Source organism: Salmo salar, chromosome ssa23, assembly GCF_905237065.1.
Source record: "Salmo salar chromosome ssa23, Ssal_v3.1, whole genome shotgun sequence".
Classification (NCBI taxonomy): Eukaryota; Metazoa; Chordata; class Actinopteri; order Salmoniformes; family Salmonidae; genus Salmo; species Salmo salar.
The window spans coordinates 5,267,851-5,294,195 of NC_059464.1; the positions used below are offsets into that span (position 1 = coordinate 5,267,851).

Consider the following 26,345-nt stretch of genomic DNA (forward strand, 5'->3'; position numbering starts at 1 on the left):
ATGATGTCAGAATACACTGCTGTATTAATGCAATTAAGAACAAAATTGTTTACATGTTCTGTTGCAGGTTCAGCCAGATTAACTAATTAAAGAATTTATCCATAATCTTGAATGAATAAGCATATTTCTTTGACAAGAATGCACATAGTCACTCATTTACATCAAACACACGAACTCCAACAATTGCGTTGTTTTAAAGAAATCAACAGTAAACAATGAATAGATATGCCTTTTATACATAACATAAACATTTGACTAGAAGTAAATATTAAATGATTTATTAATTATTGCCACAAACCTGGTGACATCGAAGAGCACCATATTAACTATTATTAATACATGAGAGCGCACAGATTCTTCTGCTTTTCCATAAAAGGAATTAGACCAGCACAAATAACATGTAAAACAGCATATTGTGATTTCAGGTGGGCTAGAGACGTAGTTGGCCATAGAATAAACATAAAATGGTGTGATGGTATGCTTCTGCAACCCTTTTATGTCGTGGTCACAAATATCAGGCCCTCCCATGTCCAGTCATACTCTGGTTCTTAGCGTGTGTCCCTCAACATCATTCCGTCTCAGCTGCAGCATTCAAATCATGGTCAGTGTGTGTCTGTGAATTACAACATTTAGGACGATGAGTGATCACAGCATTTCCACAAATTTGAGCCATACACAACATCACTTAAGCATTGAGGACAACATTTTGTTGACAACATTATGGTTTACACTAATGTCTACTACTGTATGTGTGAATGGTGACAGAATATTACCCTAGCTGTAGGTCCATTTGAGTGTGTGTGGTCACTTAGGCCTGCACATCAACCAGTTCTGGGAACATTCAATATTTGGGCTGCTTGCACTCAAAGTGCTGCTTGAATATCTTCAGGTTTGCGTCTATAAAAGGTCAAGTACAAAATGGAGGACCTTAATCTGTGGCTTAGATTGAATTCAAAGTTGACACAAATGATAAACTAAGCAATAACATGCAACAAACTACAACACATATGAAAGACTGTACCACACAGGCCAAGTTTCCCAAAAGCATCTTAAGGCTAAGTTCATTGTTGGAACCTTCGTATGAGTGTAACCGATGTGAAATGGCTAGTTAGTTAGCGGTGGTGCGCGCTAGTAGCATTTCAATCGGTGACGTCACTCGCTCTGAGACTTGAAGTAGGGTTTCCCCTTGCGTCGCAAGGGCCGTGGCTTTTGTGGCGCGATGGGTAATGATGCTTCGTGGGTGTCAGTTGTTGATGTGTGCAAGGGTCCCTGGTTCGAGCCCGGGTTGGGGCGAAGAGAGGGACGGAACCTACACTGTTGCATTGATGCTGTTGACCCGGATCATTGGTTGCTGCGGAAAAAAGGAGGAGGTCAAAGGGGGGGTGAGTGTAACCGATGTGAAATGGCTAGTTAGTTAGCGGTGGTGCGCGCTAATAGCGTTTCAATCGGTGACGTCACTCGCTCTGAGACTTGAAGTAGGGTTTCGCCTTGCGTTGCAATGGCCGCGGCCTTTGTGGCGCGATGGGTAACGATGCTTCGTGGGTGTCAGTTGTTGATGTGTGCAAGGGTCCCTGGTTTGAGCCTGGGTTGAGGCGAAGAGAGGGACGGAACCTACATTGATGCTGTTGACCCGGATCATTGGTTGCTGCGGAAAAGGAGGAGGTCATAAGGGGGGTGAGTGTAACCGATGTGAAATGGCTAGTTAGTTAGCGGTGGTGTGCGCTAGTAGCATTTCAATCGGTGATGTCACTTGCTCTGAGACTTGAGTAGGGTTTCCCCTTGCGTCGCAAGGGCCGTGGCTTTTGTGGCGCGATGGGTAACGATGCTTCGTGGGTGTCAGTTGTTGATGTGTGGAAGGGTCCTGGTTCGAGCCCGGGTTGGGGCGAAGAGAGGGACGGAACCTACACTGTTGCATGAGCATTGTTAAATCTCCGAGCTGTTTCCCAAAACCATCATTACTAAAGTGGCACTTGAAAACCATATGACTAAATAAGGTTACATAACCTTGCCTACTTGCTATAACAATGATCTGCTGTCCAGAGGGTAATAGAAAACAGATCAATGTCTTCCTGCAGTAACGTTTGTACACTGTTGACTCAAGAGAAGATGCTAATCAGCCCATCTCTTAAACCTTTCAAAAAGCCAGACCAAAATAATACAGCTAGCTAGGGTAGCTACAAGTCAAATAATACTTGAAGTACCCACCCCTTACCCACAGACACAAACAAACATCAAAAACACCTAGCTTCACCAGCTACATTAGCTAGATAGTTAACTAGCAAGCTAGACTGTTGGTTTATAAAAGCCGAGGAAAGCACATTTGTATAACTAATTTCTCATGCATTTAGATAACTACACATATAGACGGTGGGTATAATTTGTGGAACGTTCCAACAGAAATCTGTTCCAAAACTTTGTAAATAACAAGATTGCCAACAAACAACTTATTCAAGTTGTATAGTGGCTGCATAAGATAGTGTAGGGAGTGGGCTATTATATTATGTAAATACAGGCACATTTATTGATAAACATCAAAACGTCACGCCAGGGTAAGCCTACTCGAGACACACATATTATTTGAAGACGTTCTAAAATCCGCTATGGTAAAAATGAATGGGGAAAAAACGATTGGAACCATTTCCGTGTTTGACCGCTAGGTTTTGTGGGTATTGTGATTTATATTGAGGTACACTATAGGCTACTACTTCTGATACCTGTAAATCTGCCCTTAAAGATCACAGAAAATAAAAAAATATATACTTTCGTTTCACGCCCGTGGTATTTGACAGTTCCCCTCAATTCTTTGACGTTTACCCCGCCCCATCAATCCTAGGTTGTTTACAATATTGCCACAGGCCAGGAATGGTGAGGGGCTGACGGACTCTTTTGGAACATACCTCGTCAACTTGCTACTTTTACGATAGAGGTCGTCTCTGAAAAGTATTATTAGCGCACAGGGAAAGGTGCCACGCAAGAGCGGCCCCGCAACTCGACAGCAGCACGACCTTGGATTGGAAAAGTAAGCACCAAAGAAAAAAACGCCATCGCCACCCGAAAATAACAGTAGCGAGGCTCCCACTTCCTGGTAAGAATGCAGAGGTTTGCTAGCTAACGTTAGCTAGGTTCCAGTGTCCATACCATTGTCACATTTGAAAGTTAACTAACGTTAGTTAACAACTGTATCTAATTTTCGCGGTAATTTGCTAGCTAGCTTCGAGTGTCCATACCATTGTCACATGTGAAACTTGTTAACAAACTAAGCGAATTTACGGGATAATTTGTTCATATTCCACGGGAAGTTTAAGCAAACAAGATGAAAGCAATGCGACTTCACTTTTCATAGTACTTTAACTAACTCGCTGGCAATCCAGCTGTTTTAAAGTTTATTTGCACGTTAAAATAACGGTATGTACTGTCAACAGTTAGCTAGCTAGGTTGTCAGGTGTTGTATAATGATAGCTAATGTGCTACCTAGCTAATATAACGTTTGTCGTCAGTTTAGTGAATGCCAATATTTTTGCTTTTCAAAACTTTTGCCAGCGTGCCCTGAGTTTCAGTTCTCGTGTCTTGTCTGATGTCACAATGGAAATATGGAGTTATTTCAGAACAGTTATAATTCACAGATGGGTTGGCTGACAACAACACGAAAATGATGTGGCCGGAAGGTGTGCGTTGTTATGATTCTGAACATTGTCATGTCTAGATGGGATCCAGCATTTGTCAAATTTACCCAAAAAAGTTTTTAGCATTTTAGCTAATCCTAACCCTTTTCCTAACTTTAACATAATTCCTCTAATCTGCCATGTTTATTCTCTTTATCTGCTGCGTACGTTCTCCTAAACTTGCTACGAAAAGTCAATTATTACAAAAGCTTCTAGCCCTGACCTCTTAATGGTCAGATAATTAGCAATAATGATAAGAAGCTGCCTTGTGGGGGAATCGTTGGCCAGGAACTGCCAGATGCATAAAAATAACCTGGAAGTAAAGCCGCACTGGGAGCCAAATTTTAAATGGAATACATGGATCAGGCTGGAAGAAAAATCTAATTAAAACACAATTTAAATGGGAAGGGCTGTGGTCACCATTCATGTAATACATTTAAATGTATACATCAGATAGTATTGGGGAGCTATTTCATAGTTTTTTCCTAATTCAATCCGATGCTTGGGTGTGATTTGTATGGACAGAGCAGACCATCTGATATGCTCTTAAATATTGTGATATGCAACCTGGAATAAAAATTTAAGAGGACCAGTGTTATATGGCGAGGAAAAAAAATCTGACATCTGTGCAGTTTGCAAGAGATGTTGTTTGGCTACATTGTATTGTTGTTTCGTCTCCAGAGTGTACTGGTTGTATTGTATCATTTTGCTTGACTGAGAACCACGGGTTTAGGGCTGTCCCCAACCCCCAAAAATGTTGGTCGACCGGAAGTGTTCTTTCAACTAGGAATTGGACGATATTAGCTAAAAATTCCAACATCGGTATTGGCCTGATGTCTAGTTTAACGCCAATGTGCAAAACCAATGTCAAAGCTGACGTGCATACCTATATAACGTAGATAGATGATGTAATGACGCCACAACAAATATAGCGCTACAGGTGCAACACAGCATTCCTAACCTCACCCACAATGTCTGCTGTGTGGATCAAGCAGTCATTTGAAAGAGTAAGACAATTTCAGCGAGACAACTCAAGATAATGGAATTCATTGCCCTTGACCATCAACCGTTTTCTGTCGTGGAAACTTGCCTAGAAGGAGGGTAGGGAAGGGATTCTATCATCAAATGTATTTCTTAGTTAGGTTGGCTGTATCACAACCGGCTGTGATTGGTTGCAATTTCAGTTTAATCCACCAGAAAAGAAAAAACAAATAATACGACAAAAAGTATTATTATTATGTATCACATCCGACCGTGATTGGGAGTCCAATAGGGCAGCGCACAATTGGCCCAGCGTTCTCTCCCTCTAAAAACAGAAATAAATGTTTTGGCCTTTACAAATATTATTTTGGCCTTTTATTCAGATTACAATTGCTCACTTTCGTTTTTTTGAAAAAGAAATAACCTCCAAAATATCGTTATATATTATGAAGTTGATGGCACAGTCATATAGCCCGGCACCTACATAAAGCTGAGTGACTGACTCATGGCTTTGGATCAAAATAAATAATTACCAACTTTCTTTCTGATAGTCTTTATAAAGAAATATTTTGATTATCCTGACCTGGACACCATGTACAGTATTATAATAGCATTCCTGATTGGCGCAGTGGTCTAAGACGCTGCGCTGCAGTGTAAAATGCGTTATTACAGATGCAGGTTCCCGGTGGCGGCCATTTAAATAAATATTTTTTGATATACTGTAGGCGTACCATGGGCGACATGAGTCTCACTAGTGTTGAGTAATGTGCTGTTAAAAGTGGTGTAGGTCTTATTTATTTAAAAAGCATATTTAAGTTAGAAGAAATAGGATTTGAAGCAATAGTCTACAACTATTTTAGCACAGTTTCACGCTGCTCTGAGACAAGCATGGGGACTGGTCTTGATAAATCAATGAGATTTTTAGTAGCCAATTTCAAAGCTGTAACAAAAATGTTGGTGTTTAGGTGACCTGCACATATACTTTTTTCTTATATTATTTGTACCTTTTCCAATAATTGATCATACTTTATGTAAAATATAAAGATTAATGTACTGATATAGGCACAAATAGGATGGCATACTTCATGGTCATTTTTTCTTCTTCATTCTAGCGGTCGTGCCTGCACGCCAGAGTCACACAGTAGCAACAAGACAATAGATTTCAGGCATTCACAAGTTACATTTTTAAATGCATCTTGTCTTATTTTACTTTTAAATTAACCTTGCTTTGTTATACATGTATTACATTTTAGTAAATTGGAACATTTCTCAGGTGGTCTTAAAGGGTACAGTAGCACAAACGCTCCCAGTGAATGTAAATGGCAATAAACAAATACTAACTTTGCATAATATTGTAGTTTATAGTGTATATTTATACCCCAAATCATTAATTTCCAAATATTAAACTAATATCTTGTTTGAAGTCTGATTTTAGTTTGAGAGAACAAAAGTCTAAGTCCGTATTGATCTCTGTGGATATGATTGGTCACCCCCTGTTATGAGTGCTAGGGTTCATGATGAGTAGTAATGATCGGTTTATTTTATTAACTTTAGAGGAGATTAATATAATGAATGAATTATAATGGTCAGTTTTGAATATTTAGGAAATTAATTAAAATAGATGATTTAAGAGGTGGGCTTATTTGGAACACCAATGGGGCTTACAGGGTACATTCGGTATCCATTAAGCCCAGTCCAGAATTTTGTTTAATCTCATGTAAAGTTTTATGAAATATTTGTTAATCTTTTTCATTTTGTCTCGACTTTTTTTCTTACAGAAATTAGGACAGTATATGTTAGAAATGTCTAAACTTAGATTTTGTTGGGCCTAATAGGTACACTAACGCTAGATAGTAGAAAGTTTGACAGTTCGCAAGGGAACACATGAATAGGTGCATGGACTTTCAGAATTGATTGGCGAGTTACTCATAGGTGGGCTGCGAGCTACTGGGTAGCTCGCAATCTACCTGTTGGAGACCCCTGGTCTAGACCCATATGGTAGAAGTTGAACTATGTAGCTAGGCCTTTTGTCCCACTCCCAGAACACTATATTGTGTCGTACTGGATTGAGAACAATGAGCTCACCTCACAGCTCACACAGCTGTTTTAACAGCCCAATGTCTCTCAGCTCTATTCCATCAGTAGGCCAGAATAGAATGCAACCAATGATTATCCAGGAGTGGCTGAGTGGTATCACATAATTCTATTGACCTTTATTATTACTCTCCCTTCTGTTTCGACATCCCCTCTCCGTCAAAGACAACAAACAGAGAAAGCATCACTCTCAGCAAGGTGATGGAGATCAGATCATTGTCTGATTCACTCAATTACACTATCAAGGATCTAGTCAAAAACCCGATGGCTGCTCAATCAATGGCAGCCAAAAGCTGCCTGCATCAGACAGGGCTGAGCATCAACAGGTTGTAAAATTTAGGCAGGGCCGCATGCCAGTAACCTTATTTTTGATTGCTGATGAGACGTGTTTTTTTTTTTGACAGCCGTTGGTGAAATGTCATGAATTGTTGCATTGTAAACCAGGTTATGCCTTTGTTGTTGCATAGGCTATAAATCTGTCTCGCATAGGCTTATCTCGTTTTGTCTCATGTTTGATATCGTAAAAGTTTCCGTCTTTAGAGTTATGTTCATAGATTAGGCCTATATGCCAGGGCCCTATAAAATCTGTTTTATTTTTTGCCTGATTCTGTTTAGTTTTTCCTTAAATTCTGCTTTCTCCAGGGGCCTTTTCCAGTTTTCACAATCAATCAGTCTTTTATTTTTGATGAAAAAAATAAAAAATAGAACATCCACAATGCTTAAATCACATCAGGAGACTACTTTTGACATCTGGGGAAAATATGGGATATTTTGGGTGTAGTTACACTTTTAGTGATGGTAGAGTTTGCAAAACAAATGCCCACGGAATTAATCAAAATAATCATGATATCATTTTGCCAGGTAAACATAGAGCCTCGTGAAATTATGCAATAGGGCATTTCCACAGAAACCGAATTATGCTTTGACTCAGTTTTTTCCACTTTAAAATGTATGCCAAACAAAAACCATTGATATTAAAGTTTAACAAACCATACAACTCTATGCACAAGGACTACTTTTAAAAATTTCCACAGGAAAAAAAGAGAAAAAAAAAAACTACTTTAGTGGAAGAACTTTGCAGGTGCAAACTTTGGTAACAAAATTACGGTAAAATCTCCCTCAGATTTTTATGCGACCACGTTTTCCAAAAACTCTGTTAAATATCTTCTCCGAAATTAAGATTCAAAGATGTCTGCAGAAAGAATGGGGTGTCAGCTATGACCACCTAACCACTAGGCTACCTTTTGGGGTGGCAGGTAGCCTAGTGGTTAGTGTTGGACTAGTAATGGAAAGGTTGCAAGATCGAATACCTGAGCTGACAAGGTAAAAATCTGTCATTCTGCCCCTGAACAAGGCAGTTAACCCACTGTTCCTAGGCCGTCATTGAAAATAAGAATTTGTTCTTAAACTGACTTGCCTAGTTAAATAAAGGTTTAAAAAAAAATAAAAAAAATACAGCCGAATAGGGTAGAGTTCAGTACAGTAAAGTAGAGAATACTTCAGTACAGTACAATATACTTGTTGTACTATTGTATTGAACTGTTCTCTACTTAAGTGATAATGCCAGTGAAGCCGGTGTCTGGAAGATATATTGGCACGGGTGTTGTTAGTCCCGAGACGAAGTCGAGGGCCGACAAACAGGGGCCAATATATACTCCAAACACTGGCTTCAAGGGCATTATCACTTTTATACAACAGGTTACCAACATATTCAAATAAAGATTGACATATTTTCTTTAAAAACCTTATTTTGATTAATTTATTCATACTATTTCATCCTTCCACAATATATAGTCTCGAAACAAATCTAGGGTTGCTACCCAAGCCGGCTGGTCGTTCATTCTATCGGTTCGATTGAACAAATGGGTCACGTTTCTGGCAGTCTTTTTGTTCTGTATCTATGGACGCAACTCAGTCGTTCGTTCTAAATGTTTTATTGCCATACTAGCCGGCAATGTTCTTATCCCTTGCCTGCTAGCTAGCCAACTACGGCTAACTGGCAGTCACGTCAGATTAACAACAAAGTATTTGCATTTGTTTAAGCTGATTTCTAGTGACATTTATTTGGATAAATCCATAACAATGAGCTAATGATGCACGATTTCACCTGTCATGGAGAATGTGCTCTCTCGTTAGGACACAGTCGTTCAGAGGAGCTATCCAACAACACAGCTAACACAATAACTTCAAACTGAAGCTGGAAAGACTGCAAACTAGCGGCACTTCATTTAGTTTTACCTGTTTTCTATTGATATTTCTTTGTATATATTTCGACTGGCTGAGAAACGTTGCCTGCCTGTCTGTGTCATCCCGACTCCAGCCTCGCTCATTACTGTGTGACAGCTGTAGATCGAATTTGAATATTGAAACTATGTTGTAAATGTCGGAGAGACAGACAGTAATGTTTATACAAATCTCCGCTGTTGAAAGCTAAATGTTAGTCTAAAAGAAATGTGAGATAATGTCTAGATTTCTATAGTGGAGATCAAGTTTATAAATTGCCTGGGTGGGCTGATGAGACAGTGGATTGCGCAGTCAGATCGAACAGAGTAAATAGGCATTTTAACGTCATAGATTTAGCCAGTGTTAACTTGTAAAATAGACAGTCTGGAATGCAGTTTCAACCAATCAGCATTCAGGATTTCACACACACATTGTAAAATGTGCTCTACTCACTGTGCTGTATTGTACTACTTACTGTGTTCTACTGTATTGTACTGTTCTACTGTATTGTACTATACTGTGCTCTACTCACTACATTGCTGTACTGTACTCGGGGCCTAAAATTAACACCCGCTACCTGCCAAATGCGGGTATATTTTGGCATTGGCGGGTAAGCATGTCTAATTCACCAGCCAAGTTGGCGGGTGGCCACACTCGGGGCTCTACAGTGAGAGCATTTCATAAAAATAGTCAATTGTCAAGTATAGGCACATGTGCGAGTTATTATTTATAGAAAAATAAATGCGTCAGTAGCGGTTTTTAAAGTATTTGTGCTTTTGTTTCATATCTGGTTATGCGCAAAGAAATCCTAATCCTAAAATTATAGCAATCCCACCAGAGCAGCAACACTGCCTGTCGGAGGGCCTGTGCGTGCTGTTAATGAAGTACGGAAATATTTGTTTTTAGAAGCATTGGCACAGGCATTAAAGTTGGTCTAATTTACTTGAAAGTCTACTGAAGTGAGACTTTGTCTTTGTGTTTCCTGGCTATTTACATTGTGTTGTTCTCAAGCTAGGTTGCTTTTCAATGTTAGCAAAGAGACATCATAGTCCTCTACTAGTGTAATTCTCACAGGCACACTGACTCAAGTGGCCTGTTACCAAGGTAACCTTAAAGGGGACCTGAACATTTATATCTTACCTGTGATATTTTGTTTAAAAGACTCCGGTCACAGAATATCAAATTAAGTTGAGTAATATCCCACGTTACTTCTTACTAGTAATACATTTCTTGTTTTAGAAACATTACTAAGCATGCTCGTCTGTTATGGCAACAACAAATTGTCTGGTAAAAAAATCTGAGTGGCTGTTAGATTTTTATCTACCTGCCACAGTGGATGGAATACGGTCACTGTACTATCCAAACTTGTGAAACATACAGTACCAGTTAAAAGTTACGACAGAACCCTACTCTTTTCAGGAGGTTTCTTTTATTTTTTACTATTTTCTACATTGTATAATAGAAGACATCAAAATGATGAAATAACACGCATGGAATCATGTAGTGACCAAAAAAGTGTTATATTTTAGATTCTTCAAATTAGGCAGCCTATCACACTTTAAGGTATGACCCAGGTGCAGACAGTGTTGAAGAAACAAAAGTTTAAAGAATAAACAGGGGCAGGCAAATGACCGGTCAAGGCAGGCAGGGGTCAAAAGTCCAGAGAGGGTAGGGTGTAAGGCACCGGAACAGCAGGCGGGCTCAGGGTCAGGTCAGGCGGAGGTCGGTAATCCAGAGTAGAGGCAAAGGTTCAGGACGGCAGGCAGGAAAGGTCAAAACCGGGAAACTAGAAAACAGGGACTATAGCAAAGACAGGAGCAAGGGAAAATGCTGGTAGGTTTGAACGAACAAAACGAACTGGCACAGACAGACAGACAACACAGGTGTAAGTACCCAGGGGATAATGGGGAAGATGGGCGACACCTGGTGGGGGGTGGAGACAAGCACAAGGACAGGTGAACCAGACAGGGCGTGACACACCCTTTGCCTTGATGACAGCTTAGCACACTCTTGGCATTCTCACAACCAGCTTCATGTGGTAGTCACCTGAAATGCATTTAAATGAACAGGTGTGCCATGTTAATTTGTGGAATTTATTTCCTTAATGTGTTTGAGCTTATCAGTTGTGTTGTGACAAGGTAGGGGGGGTGGTATACAGAAGATAGCCCTATTTGGTAAAATACCTAGTCCATATTATGGCAAGAACAGCTCAAATAAGCAAAGATAAATTACAGTGTTTAACACTTTTGGTTACTACATGATTCCATATGTTATTTCATATTTTGTCTTCCCTATTATTCTACAATGTAGAAAATAGTAAAAATAAAGAAGAACCCTTGAATGAGTAGGTGTGTCCAAACTTTTGACTGGTACTGTACATTTACATTGACTTCAGAATGTATTCACACTTTTACCCTTTTCCATATTTTGCTGTGTTACAGCTTAAATTTACAATGGATTCCATTGAGATTTTGTGTCACTAGCCTACACACTACCCCATCATGTCAAAGTGGAATTATGGTTTAAGAAATGTTTACAAATTAATTCAAAATGAAAAGCTGAAATGTCTTGAGTCAGGTATTCATCCCCTTTCTTATGGCAAGCCTAAAGTTCAGGAGTAGAAATGTGCTAAACAATTCACATAAGTTGCATGGATTCACTCTGTGTGCAATAATAGTGGTTAGAATGATTTTTGAATAACTACCTCATCTCTACCTCACACGTACAATTATCTGTAATGTCCTTCAGTCGAGCAGTGAATTTATAACACAGATTCACCTACAAAAACCAGGGAGGTTTTCCAATGCCTATCAAAGAAAGGCACCTACTAGTAAAATGTCTTCTACACTGCTGCATAAATGATGTAATATGCCTGGGAGATATGTATATTGTAGCTAAGAAAGTAATACTAAAGCGTATGTTGTGTAGTAAGCAGTTAGTAGCCCATGTGCCTCACCCTAATAATTTGGTCCCTTTCCCCCTCATAACTTGTACATCTCAATTGTCAGTAGAAACCAAATTTGTTTAGGCAAGTAAGCCGTATCCGCTTTGCTTTTCTAAAAAGGCAGCGAATGAGGCTGAATGAACTGTTTCGCTACCCGACAAGGTTCTGCTGATAGGCAGGTGTAGCAGTGGTAAGGATTCACTCCATGGCGCTGAAAAGAAAGCTCTGCTGTTGGGACAGCCGCTATAGTGCAAGTAATGTGTTTTATTTATTTTTTCTCACCTTTTATTTAACCAGGTAGGCCAGTTAAGAACAAGTTGTCATTTACAATTGTGACCTGGCCAAGATAAAGCAAAGCAGTGCGACACAAACAACAACAGAGTTACACATGGAATAAACAAACGTACATTCAATAACACAATAGAAAAAAAATGTGTCTGTGTGTGTGTGTGTGTGTGTGTATATATAATTATTGTTTAGTGTAGTGGCTTTGCTGGCATGCGTACAATTTTTTATTTTTAATCGTTTGCTTCATCAAGATTTACATGCTAAAATTGCCACTGGCGCTGTGAAATGTTATAAAACCACTTATCTATCACACGAATCTCTCTCTGTCATTCTGTCTGCTTGTGATCCTCTCCCCGCCTCTAACTGGGTCTCAAGTTACACAACCGGCTCATGGGGCTGCTTCAAACATCGGCGGCAAAAACAATTCTCTGTGATTGAGGTTGTGGCCACTTGTGATGAATTATAAAAGCAATTATCGGCTTACTTTCCAGTGAGAACTGCATGTTGTTAATCCTTTTCTAAATGTAATGAAATGATGGCTAAGATGACTGGGCACGAGTCAGCCTATCAATAGCCTATGTAGCCTTTCCTTTCTCTTTCTGACCGTTCGAGCTCAACTCGTTCCAAATTCTTCCAGTGACAGTTTTTCTGGGCTGCTTCAAATTAGTTTGTTTACACTGGAGTTTGTTTTTATAAAATGACTTGATTCCAACCAGCAAATGTCTTAGGAAATCATGCAATCATTGCACAATACAGGCTAATGCATAACATGGTGGTTTTGAAGATAATATTAACATTGCTGGAGTGTGAGCAGGAGCTGGATGAGATCTGGTGGGACGTCGGCAAATAAACCTGCGGGGAAATCTCGTGGGAGAGGGTAGGGTGGGCACGGTACCGAGAAATCTGTCCCGTGCAGACCCCTAAACCAAACCAACAGTCCTAGCGTGCCATTATGACCCTCAAATTTAACAATGCCAATATTGTTTTCAATTCGACTTTTGCTTTCAAAAGCAGTACAAATTACCATTGAAATCTGCAGTGCAAATAACATGCAATCATAGGGAACTAATGCACACTCTAGAATGCTTTTCAAGACAGCTATTCAACAATGCCATGGTATAAAATACTGTATTATATCACACATAGAACTAGGTGGGCTATATGATCAAAAAAAAATACAAAATAAGTGTGACATAGTGTGATACCCTTCAGCGTGATGTAAAGAGCTGAAATTGTGTGGTTATGGCTCAGGCTAACCCAGGAATACTCCAACCGCTGCTCAGACTTCACACAGTTTCGCAAGTCAGTAATTTTCTGTTTACACATCTTTTTGTAGTCAGTTTTCCTTCAGAGCACAGCAGACCTTGATGAGAAAGGGATCAATGTTTTAGAAATTGAACACTTTCATATCAAACTAGGAGCCGGGATGCATCCTCTAAGGATATTTGAATCTGTGAACATCAGTGACCCTCAGAAGATGGAGAGAAATTATTGTCAAGCCTGTTCCTCAGATAGGAGAAATATTGACAGCCCAGTTGTTTGACGGGATAAAAACAGCCTACTTTTAGCACCCCACCAAATACCATGATAAGACAGTAGAGCACTTTTAGAGGCCAATTTTGCCACAAAATAAAGTTGGTCAATTTATTAAGATAACATACAGTTCAGCAAAAACATCATAAATGTTCTACCTATAGCCTATGCGTAGTATGTATCATTTCTGTGGAGGCGGAGAGGGACTCTTTGACATCATGCAAAAGGCAGAACTTAATGTAGCTTAAACAGCCTCAGGAGGCTTCCTAAGTCGACCGTGCATTGAGATAGGGAGAAAAAAAAACTAACCAAAAAATTCTTGTAAAATCCCCAGGGGCATGATGACTGTAAAAAGTGGTCAGATGACAAATGTCTCATCCCATCTTTAATACGATACTGGAACCTCGCTGCTCGGCTACAACAGGAGACTGTCACAGCAGAACAAGATTTGGTAAATTCCAATGTGCCGAATAACCAAGGCATTTGAACAATAGAAAGGGACCTAGTCATTTGTACAACTCAAAGCATTCAACTGAAATGTGTCTTCTGCATTTAACCCAACTCCTCTGAATCAGAGAGGTGTGGAGGGCTGCCTTAATCGACATCCATGTCTTCGGCGGCTGGGGGACAGTGGGCTAACTGCCTTGCTCTGGGGCAGAACGACAGATTTTTACCTTGTCAGCTCTGGGATTTGATCCAGCAACCTTTCGGTTACTGGTCTAACCTCCTACCCGCCAGGCTACTTGCCGCCCCTAGAGGTGGAAGCAGCACTGATTCACGGAAATCTCTACAAATATGACTGCACTGTAGCCATTTCAAAACCTCTTTCAATCGAACATTATAATTTCACAGATAAAACAAATATATAATATTAGGGGGAGCACGTGGACGTAATCACAGAATACCGACATTTAAAATGGAATTCAACAATATTCAAAAATGTATTAAGCATACTAGGGAATAAACCAAATGGATTGAATTTGCCCAAATGTATCATAAGACATTAACAGAATGTAGGGCTGTCTCCCCCCCCCCAAAAAAAAATAAATAATAATTTCTTGGTCGACTGAGTCGTCTGTTCTTTCGACCAATTGATTAGTCTTCATTTTAAAAAGTGTATTTTTATATATTAAATAAATGCAACAATTTCAACGCCTTTTCTGAGTTACAGTTCATATAAAGAAATCAGTCAATTGAAATAAATTATTTACTCCCTAATCTATGGATTTCATATGACTGGGCAGGGGCGCAGCCATGGGTGGACCTGGGAGGGCATAGGCCCACCCACTCAAAATGAGTTTTTCCCCACAAAAGGCCTTAATTGCAGACAGAAATACCATCAGCTGTCTGGGTTGCTGGTCTCAGACGATCCCGCAGGCAAGGAAGCCGGATGTGGAGGTCCTGGGCTGGCGTGGTAACACGCATTCTGTTGTTCTGATGCCGGTTGGAGGTCAAATTCTCTAAAACAACATTGGAGGGGGCTTATGGTAGAGAAATTATCTGGCAACAGCTCTGGTAAACATTTGTGCAGTCGGCATGCCAACTGCACGCTACCTCAACTTGAGACATCTGTGGCATTGTGTTGTGTGACAAAACTGCACATTTTAGTGGCCTTTTTATTGTCCCCAGCACAAAGGTGTAATGATCATGCTGTTTAATCGACTTCTTGATATGCCACACCTGTCAGGTGGATGGATTATCTTGGCAAAGGAGAAATGCTCACTGACAGGGATGTAAAGAAATGTGTGCACAAAATTGGAGCGAAATAAGCTTTTTGCGTGTATGGAACATTTCTGGGATCTTTCATGAAACATGGGACTAACACTTTACATGTTGCTTTTATTTTTGTTCAGTATACAGTACCAGTCACCTACTCATTCAAGGGTTTTTCTTTGTTTTTCTTATTTTCTACGTTGTAGAATAATAGTGAAGACATCAACTATGAAATAACACATATCGAATCATGTAGTAACCAAAAAAGTGTTAAACAAATCTAAATAGATTTTAGATGTTAGATTCTTCAAAGCCACCCTTTGCTTTGATGACAGCTTTGGATACTCTTGGCATTCTCTCAACCAGCTTCATGAGGAATGGTTTTCCAACAGCCTTGAAGGAGTTCCCACATATGCTGAGCACTTGATGGCTGCTTTTCCTTCACTCTGCGGTCCGACTCATCCCAAACCATCTCAATGGGGTTGAGGTCCGGAGATTGTGGAGGTCATTTGATGCAGCACTCCATCACTCTCCTTCTTGGCCAAATAGCCCTTAACAGCTTGGAGGTGTGTTGGGTCATTGTCCTGTTGAAAAACAAATGATGGTCCCACCAAGAGCAAACCAGATAGGATGGGGTGTATCGCTGCAGAATGCTGTTGTAGCCATGCTGGTTATGTGTGCCTTGAATTCTAAATAAATCAGACGGTGTCACCAGAAAAGCACCATCACACCTCCTCCATGCCTCATGGTGGGAACCACACATGCGGAGATCATCCCTTCACCTACTCTGCGTCTCATAAAGACACGGTGGTTGGAACCAGAAATCTAACATTTGGACTCATCAGACCAAAGGACAGATTTCCACCGGTCTAATGTCCATTGCTCGTGTTTCTTGGCCCAAGCAAGTGTCTTCTTATTGGCGTCCTTTAGTAGTGGGTTCTTTGCAGCAAATCGACCATGAAGGCCTGACTCACACAATCTCCTCTGAACAGTTGATTTTGAGATATGTCTGTTACTTGAACTCTGAAGCATTTATTTGGGCTTCAATTTCTGAGGCTGGTAGCTCTAATGAAGTTATCCTCTGCAGCAGAGGGAACTTCATTCATGTGGCGGTCCTCATGAGAGCTAGTTTCATCATAGCGCTTGATGGTTTTTGTGACTGCACTTTTGTGACTGAAACTTTCAAAGTTCTTGAGATGTTCCATATTGACTGACCTTCACGTCTTAATGATGGACTGTCCTTTCTTTTTGCTTATTTGAGCTGTCCTTGCCATAATATGGACTTGGTCTTTTACCAATTAGGGCTATCTTCTGTAAACCACCCCCCCTACCTTGTCACAACACAACTGATTGGCCCACAAATGAACTTTTAACAAGGCACACCTGTTTATTGAAATGCATTCCAGGTGACTACGTCATGAAGCTGGTTGAGAGAATGCCAAGAATGTGCAAAGCTGTCATCAAGGCAAAGGGTGGCTACTTTGAAGAATCTCATTTATAAAATATATTTTGATCTAACACTTTTTTTGTTTACTACATAATTCCATATGTGTTATTTCATAGTGTTGATGTATTCACTATTATTCTACAATGTAGATAATAGTAAAAATAAAGTAAAGCCCTGGAATGAGTAGATGTGTCAACTTTTGACCGGTACTGTATATACACATCCTAATGTGTTTTTAATAAAATCAGTTATATACTTGTCTGGTACTGTTTGTTGAAATAAGACACACATTACTCAAGAGGGAGCCAGAGATCAAGATGGCCGTCCTCCTTCTGCTCCTGCTGGCTTTCACAGATTCCACCATTACTCTCCTGAAGTTCCCGGTAATAGACAACACGAGGAGCCGGCGACCTTTCTCATGAGGAAATGGCTATTTATCTTAGTTTTATACCGATCTGCGTGCCAGTTATTGTTTTCATGTGCACATTTTTGTGGAACAGTTTCATTTCATTTATAATAACGCCTTTGTATCTCAATCATTGTCATGTGGTTAATCAAAGTTTTTTGCCATTTTGCCATTGCCAACTATGTAAAAATAGCCTACATAAAGCCAACAAATAAAAACATTACAGCCTGCAGGTAGAAAATATCCTCATAAAAACTCAAAATAAATTCCTATAAGTTACATTGGCTACGCATGGCCTGTCTGCAACTACGCTTGCGCTAGCAAACTTGCAATATTGTACAAATTATTTTTGGGCCCTCAGTTTCCATTGCCAGTGAGCTCAGGACAGACACAGCTGTAGGCTATTTTGCGCAAGGAATAAGAGCTCATCAGGTAGACCTATTCTTTTATGTTTCCTTTCGATCAGAGCATGTCATTTTTCCCTTTCAGGCTGAGTGGTTATCGTAAGGGAGAGAGCTGGAAAGATTTTTCAAATTCATTGAGGAACTATTGTCATTCTCAATTGATGTAAAACACTCGTTTGCTTGCTGTTTGAAGAAAATATTACTTTGAGAAGCTCCACAGCTCGTTAGTGGTGGTGCGTAAAGCCAATCAGAAATACTATCAGATCCCTAAATGGGCACATTTTATATGCCGACATTTGCGCACAGGCCAGGTAGCCTATAGGCCTACTTCTATGCGTAGTCAGGTGTGCGTTCTTACTCAACATTGACAGAAGCCCTCCAAACAAAAGACAATGACTAAATTGACAAAACTCGTACATTTTTTTATGAAATAAACCAAAACTTGTTTCTCACAAGTGTAGCATAGGCTTTCGGCTCTGCAAACAATGTGTCCACTCTGACAATTAGGATGATAAGACTGGAATAATAAAATATTGAATGCATTAACATAAATTATCAGAACCAAACAAATATTGTAGATTTAGAAATTATATGAATTAACAGTAAATGTAGGCTTTTTTTCTGGTGATATGTAATGTGGAATTGATAGACACTAACAATCAAGGCAAACATTTCACACAATGAATTTATGAAACAATGAATGTGCACAAATTGGCGGGAGAGAGTGCATTTTGGAGAGAGATGTGCAGTTTAGCCACTCCCCTTCTTCCTGGACTGTGCCTCTGCAAGGGATTAGTCTCAGCCTCCGCAATGGATATGTTCACTAAGATAGGTTTCACGTGTGGCATATATATATATATATATATATATATATATATATATATATACTAAACAAAAATATAAACGCAACATGCAAGAATTGCAGCGATTTTACTGAGTTACAGTTCATATAAGGAAATAAGACCTTATATGGGAGGCCCACTGGGGAGACTGGCCAAGCCAGTCAGGAATGAGTTTTTCCTCACAAATGTACTTTATTACAGACAGAAATACTAATCAGTTTCATCAGCTGTCCGGGTGGCTGGTATCAGGACATCCCGCAGGTGAAGAAGCCAGATATGGAGGTCCTGGGCTGGCGTGGTTACACGTGGTCTGCGGTTGTAAGGCCAGTTGGATGTACTGCCAAATTCAACGAATCCAACCGGCTTATGGTAGAACAATTAACATTAAATTCTCTGGCAACAGCTCAAGTGGACATTCCTGCAGTCAGCATGCCAATTGCATGCTCCCTCAACTTGAGACATCTGTGACATTGTGTTGTTTGACAAAACTGTACATTTTAGAAAGGCCTTTTATAGTCCACAGTACAAGGTGCACCTGTGTAATGATCATACTGTTTAATCAGCTTCTTGATATGCCAAATTTGTGGCAACAGTTTGGGGAAAGCCCCTTTCCCGTTTCAGCATGACAATGCCCCCATGCACAAAGCGAGGTCCATATAGAAATGGTTTGTTGAGATCGGTGTGAAAGACCTTGACTGGCCTGCACAGAGCCTTGACCCCATCGAGCCCCATCGAACACCTTTGGGATGAATTGGAACGCCGACTGTGGGCCTAATCGTCCAACACCCGACCTCACAAATGCTCTTGTGGCTGAATGGAAGCAAGTCCCCGACTCTGTTCCACCTCCTAGTGGAAAGCCTTTCCAGAAGAGTGGTGGCTGTTATAGCAGCATAGGGGGGACCAAATCCATATTAATACCCATGATTTTGGAATGAAATGTTCGACAAGCAAGTGTCCACATACTTTTGGTCATGTAGTGTATATCTGGCCTTGTGTTTTTAGATTATTAACCTGCTGAATGGTGAATTTGTCTCCCAGTGTCTGTTGGAAAGAAAACAACTGGGTTTTCCCTCTAGGATTTTGCCTGTGCTTCGCTCCATTCAATTGATTTAGATTTTTTTTCAATTTATTTAGATTTTTAAATACTCCTTAGTCCTTGCAGATGACAAGCATACCCATAACATGATACAGCCACCACAATGCTTGAAAATATGAAGAGTGGAATTCAGTGATGGTGAAATCCCTGTGCAGTTTCCTTCCTCTCCGACAACTGACTTAGGAAGGACACGTGTATTTTTGTTTCCAAAGGGTAATTAATAACTTCACTATGCTCAAAGGGATATTCATTGTCTGCTTTTGTATTTTAAGACCCTGAATGATGGGTCACCACTGCACAGCCCATTTTAGACAGCATACAAACATGAAATAATTTGCCGAAGTAAAATAATATTTTCATCCCGAATTTGTCTTTCTGACCGCCGCCAACAGCATGAACCATTCCGACCGTGCCACACACTTCTCTGATGGGCGACGCGGGAGTCCCGCAGTAATACAGGGCTCTAGTTTGTTTAGCTAAACTAGCAAATCTGTTTTTTTGTGTAACCGATGTGAAATGGCTAGTTAGTTAGCGGTGGTGCGCGCAAATAGCGTTTCAATCAGTGACGTCACTCGCTCTGAGACCTGAAGTAGGGTTTCCCCGCGGCTTTTGTGGCGCGATGGGTAACGATGCTTCGTGGGTGTCATTTGTTGATGTGTGCAAGGGTCCCCGTTTCGAGCCCAGGTTGGGGCGAAGAGAGGGACGGAACCTACACTGTTAGATTTTGTTACCACGGCAACTACTGTATTGATCTAGTAAACTTGCTAACTACTTCAGTGGATGTTGAACACATTTCTAATGGCAAATGTGTTAAATTATAACCATGGTATAAAATGGATAATCAACTCGGGGCTCTATGCGTTCTCTGGAAAATAATGCAACTTCGTGGATGTTCAGTTCTACTCCGCTAGCGCATCGTGGAACACACCTTCCACTTCGTTCATTATTTCAAGCGAAACCCCTCGTTGATTATCCCTTACTAAATAGATACTGCTGTTTTAGCCTCATACTGTATGATTACCAATATTGCCCTAGAGTAGGCCTAATTAGGCTTTAATTAATAAAATGTTTGACAATTAAAAAATGTTATATTAATTAAGATATAATAATGAAGACATGATAGCAGAATAGGGGTTTCCTGATTTATCAAGAACTTCTGGTCTTCTGACATGACCCCCCCCCCAAAAAAAAAAAAAAAAAAATCTAAAAATAAATAAATATCCTGGACCGCTGTCTAAACCATACCTTTCCGTTTAGACAGGAAAGTAATAGGGAAGAGCACCTATGACTAATGAATTTAGATAGACCCAACAGAATTTCTTTATGCTTAAGCCCATATGATTTTAATTATTTAATCTCTTTCTGTATCATTTTTATTTTATTGCTTAGACACGTGCGAGCCAGGCATAGCTGGGGTGGCAGGTAGCATAGTGATTAGAGCGTTGGGCCAGTGACCGGAAGTTTGCTGCATTGAATTCCCAAGCTGACAAGGTAAAAATCTGTCGTTCTGCCCCTGAACAAGGCATTCAACCCACTGTTCCCTGGTGGGCCGTCATTGTAAATAAGAAATTGTCCTTAACTGACTTGCCTAGTTAAATAAAGGTATATATGCAGTTAAGATAACAGACAGCATCAGAGCTATGCCATGCTCACCAGGCTGCCCTAGAACATTCACAGTATGGACTACAGGCTTTTTAATAAATATGTATGTATGTGTGTGTATATATATTTATATTTATTTATTTATTAAAAAGCCTGTAGTCCATACTGTGAATGTTCTAGGGCAGCCTGGTGAGCATGGCATAGCTCTGATGCTGTCTGTTATCTTAACTGCAGCTCAAGCCGTGTTTGTGGCAGATTGTGAACTGTGCACGAACAGATCGCTCAAAAGCACAAAGTGCCTTTATTGGATGTTGTGTAGGCTAGTCCCCTTCCCTCTACATCTCTTTTGATTATCCCTACACACAGACTACAACTACCCCAGGATACAGATTCACTTTCATGGAGTAATTACAAGATGTTATGAGCCACTGTAAATAGTGACGCAGTGACAGCGGCAGTATGCATTTGTCAGCATGAGACGAGACAAACGCAGAAGGAATTTGTACTTGGAATTGCAAAAAAAAATAAAAAGAGGGCAGAGCATCATTCCAAACGGAGGCGTGTTTACTGTGGTGTTATTGTCAGCTAGGGAGGGACTCTAACTCCATTTGTAACCCAACTCGGAGCAGCCTTCTCTGAGCTCTCAGGTCCTGGGTTTGGCCTGGGGGTCTGGAGCTCTTGTCAAGGCCGAGAGGCATGGAGAGAGGATCCATAGAACCCTACTCTCCTGCCCGGCTGCCCCTGAACACCTTGGGGATCTCCTCTAGCCATGGCCCCATCTCTCTGGGTCTCTTTCAGTGGCAGAGAGGTAGATGTATATCTTTCTTTTTTTACGCACGTCCAACTTGACACAGGAGCTAGAAAAAAATTAAGTAATATCTACTCTCTGTTGGCTTCTCCCACAAGTGTTTGATACGCAAACAACATTTTGACCATCATGCTATATCAGACGAAACGTTGTTTAGGTATCACATTTAGGCAAAGCTTTTATTAAAGATGCCTTGTGGGATCAAACAGCAAACGGTGAGCACCTGGTCCTGGACATTACTCATATGTTTTTCTCCAGTGTGAGAGAAGATGCTTAGGCAGCCATTTCCTTCCTTGCAGTAGGCTAGGAGCTGCCGGTTGCAGCAGGCAGAAGGGAGGCTGGGCTTTAGAAGCAGCCATGAGGTTCAGGAGCTGGGGCTGGCTCTGGCTCCTTCAGAAGTCCTGCCAAGCTGCGGCCGGGAGACTGAAGACCTCTGCCAGTGTGCTGCGGTCGTGGGCCAGCGAATAAAAATATTTTACAGATGTCTGAAGCCAGGCCCGGGAGCCAGCGGGGTATTTAGCTGTTGTTGAAGGTCTCAGGGTGTATGTGTATGTGTGAGAGAGAAAGGGGTGTGTGTGTGTGTGTGTGTTTGAGAAAGGGTTGTGTGCTTGTATGTGTGTGTGTGTGTGTTAGTTTATTAAAGTGAAAGGTGGGGTTACAGCGAACAGGAGCTGACATTGGTCAGTACTCAGGAGCGTTTGGAGCGCTAGTTGGGGGTGAGTTTGGGGGCTGAGGAGGAGAAAGTGTGGTGTTGGAGAATAGCCTGGCTATGCCATCATACTGTGCTGGTGGGGTTGGAGTACAGTAGTGCCTCAGTCTGGTTCATGCCACCATACTGTGTTAGCTCAGCTGGGCTAACAGTAAATGCATTTTAAGTGGCGCAGTAGCAGGCAAGCGGCACGCGGCAGCAGGCTGTAAACAGGAGCGCGCCTCAGCCCAGCCGAGTCTTATTGAAGCCTGTGCACCAGGGCCCTCGGAAGTCTCAAACACACCGCTTCGCTCCACGACACAGCCCAACGCAACGCAGTGCAGCTCATGTCTCAAAGTTAGGGTTTCGTCAGAAGAAGGCAGGTGGCAGGGGCTGGCGGTGTCGCGATAGGAAAAGCATCCCCTGATTAAAGAAGTTGCCTGTCTTTGAACGGGAGGTCTGGTGTAGCGGCGCGGCCGGTGTCTCCAACGTGGCTCCGGGTCAAACAGTTGCCACGGAACTCCTGGAATTTATGCTTTTTTAAGCTTTTTCATGTTCAAATCGTAATACACACACCAGTCAAAAGTTTGTGTGTGCGTGTGCATAATACACACACTCCCTACCGGTCAAAAGTTTTAGAACACCTACTCATTCAAGGGTTTTTCTTTATTTTTTACTATTTTCTACATTGTGTCTCCACTATTATTCTACAAACTAGGAGGGAGGGAGGGAGGGAGGGAGGGAAGGCCTAGTTGGTATCAGGACTGCTGGCACCTTCTCTATTGTGGAGAGAATCTCCCCCTCTCCCTCTGCCTTCCCTTCTCCCCCGCTCTCTCCCTCCCCATCTCCCTCCATTTATCCCCTTTCCATCTCTCGCCTTAGGTCATTTCTATGTAAAATGTCCCATGAGCACCAACATTGGAAGTTCATAGCATGTCAAATTGGCTGTCGAATTAAAGCGAAGAGATAATTATTATTATTTTTTTATAATAAATAAAGGCATGTATATATTTTTCAACCATTTTCCATCCTAAAAATTTGGAATAAGCAAAGGCTTTGATTTCTTGTCAAACAGATGGAAAACGGGTCTTAAAAAACATCTACCAGAAAAAGTCTTAAGGTATTAGAAAAGCTTCAAAACATAATAATGTTGAAGTAAAGACCCCTGCCAACTAATATCAACACTTATTTTTAGCTTATGAGAATATTTTCTGCCTTCTGTAAGTTTAAGAAACATTGCCTTGTGCCTTTTAATTCCAGGACCAAAAACCACATACTATATCTTTAAGATATTTTCCAATTTCTCTCCCTCATGAAGTTCACAGAAGTAACAATTAAAGGTTGACCTATTAATTGGTTATAGTGTTTTTACTGATATATATTTTTTTAATGAATTACTCATTTTGTTTATAAATTATTAATTGGTAATAGAATTTCAGAAAAATCTGTAATGGAATTTATGCAATTGAATTTGCTACAATGGGAAATCATAGCAGTCACAAACCACAGTTTGGTCACCTGCTACTATCCTCACTACCACTGGCATACTGTTATGTTCAGCTCATAACTGCTTTCTTTATCTTTCTGTTGTCTTGGTCAAAGCAAGTCTGGACAACCTGTCCGGTCAGTCGGCCGGTCTGTCTGTCTCCAATTAATGTCACCTCTTGCGGCTCTTACTGACACCTACCCATGAGCCCCCTTTGTTTCCATTTACTGTAACCAGCATCCTCACCCACTGGACCAAATCTGAACCAATCATAGATGTCTATGTTTGGGCCAAATGAAGGCCGGTCCAGATGTCTGTGGACGTTGAAATCAAGGCTGGTCTTGATCGGACCAAAAAACTACGTCTGTGGACTAATTTTGGACAACATTTTAAACTACTTTTCAACCTCCATGGACGTGTCACTGTGCAGCTCTCGGCTATGCTTCCCTTTTGTAGTCTGTAATGGGTTGCAAGCCCTGCCACAACTGACGAGCGTCGGAGCCGGTGTAGTACGATTCGATCTTAGTCCTGTATTGATGCTTTGCTTGTTTGATGGTTCGTCTGAGGGCATAGCGAGATTTCTTATAAGCTTCCGGGTTAGAGTCCCGCTCCTTGAAAGCGGCAGCTCTACCCTTTAGCTCAGTGTGGATGTTGCCTGTGTCGTGTCTCTATGATTAAATGAGATGACATGCTATTTTCAAATCGATTACCTTACGTTTAAATTTTGATTAAATAATCGGGCAATGACTAACTCATTAGGAATCCTGGGGCACCACGGAAGCATTAGTTTATGTCGAGCGGCTATCTCCCGAATCCACTCTTGAAGATCTTTTATAGCAGTCAATTATTAATCGTCACCTTATTCAGTCTCATTCTGATTGTCGTAAAGTACTTGGTTATCTGTACGAACCCTAACTTACAAGTTGAATCAGCAATACAGAAATTGGCTTAATTATTTATTTACTAAATACCTAAACGTTCACACAGAATCTATATATATATATATATATACATACATACATACATACATACATACATACATACATACATACATACATACATACATACATACATACATACATACATACATACATACATTGATAACTAATCATGTCATGAAAAGACCCTAGTGGGCTAACCCGATATGACCGCTGGTTACACAAAGGAAGGGGGTTGCTTTTGAATGAAAGAGCGGGAAGACTGGGGGACAAAGGGATTGGGTCTCTATCGGATCTTGAGAAGCTATGCTACCGTAAATACAGACTCTTATGCTTTCTAATAAAGGCCCATTCGGGAAAGGAAAATGCAAGAGATATATATATATATATATATAATCTCTTGCATTTTCCTTTTTCCTAAGCTGCCCTTCGATATATGGGTCAAAGATGGAAGACTGGTTTGCCCAGAAAAGATCGCCATTGTCCTTTGAAGAATCTTTCTGGTCGTAGTGTTGTAGAGCGGATACGTTGAAATATCCTGTCGTTCTTAGATTGTCTGTCCTTGGGATTTGTCTAGGCCACGTATGTTAATAGTTGCAGCTGATAACTCAACGTCTAGGATGTATCACTTCTTCTTTAGTGAATAATAGTTCAGATTCATACCAAGATGCCATAATCCGCTCGTGCTGTATTCTGGCTGGTCTAGTCGAAATTCACCATTCCAGCATGGTGATCGTCACCTCCACGTGATCTGGTCTCATGTAAATTTAGTCGTTAAACCATTCGCAACCACAGCTCACGCCGGGGTTTGCTTAGTCTAACGTGAATTGGGTCACAGGGGCTTTTGTACTGGGGAAGAGAAGAGTGTGTTTCATCCCTCTTCAACCAATGTCTGTTCACTTGGGCGTGGCCACTGAGTGAGCATAAGTTTACTTATGAAAACAATTCTCTCATTTAGAAGTTAAAATCACATTGTCATCTTCTCACAAATAGTTTGATATTTAAACATTTAAATTGCGTAACAATTCCATGTGAATCTGATAACTAGAATGTGTGGAGTTTTGAGATACAATTTATGCCATCCTATCATCAGATGTCCCAGACAACAACTGATTTGACATCATATTCTTTAAGTACCAACGGACACTTTCAACTGGTTGAGAAAGGGAAATATTGTTCCATTCCACAGC

The 26,345-nt window shown here is 40.7% G+C and overlaps 1 protein-coding gene and 1 long non-coding RNA gene across 6 annotated transcripts in view; one reads left to right on the forward strand and one right to left on the reverse strand.

Annotated features, from left to right (window-relative positions):
• Positions 1–218: 218 nt before the first annotated feature.
• Positions 219–3,078, reverse strand: LOC106583980 (uncharacterized). The gene is made up of 3 exons (XR_001323663.2): positions 2,898–3,078; positions 774–897; positions 219–613 (listed from the first exon to the last, which is right to left on the reverse strand). It is a non-coding gene; the product is annotated as an uncharacterized lncRNA (long non-coding RNA).
• nek7 (NIMA related kinase 7) overlaps positions 2,813–26,345 on the forward strand; it is a 136,511-nt gene continuing 112,978 nt past the window's right edge. For 3 of the 5 annotated variants that reach the window (XM_045705878.1, XM_014168704.2, XM_014168702.2), the window contains exon 1: positions 2,813–3,085. The gene's annotated coding sequence lies outside the window, so the exon portion shown is untranslated. 5 annotated transcript variants of the gene reach the window in all.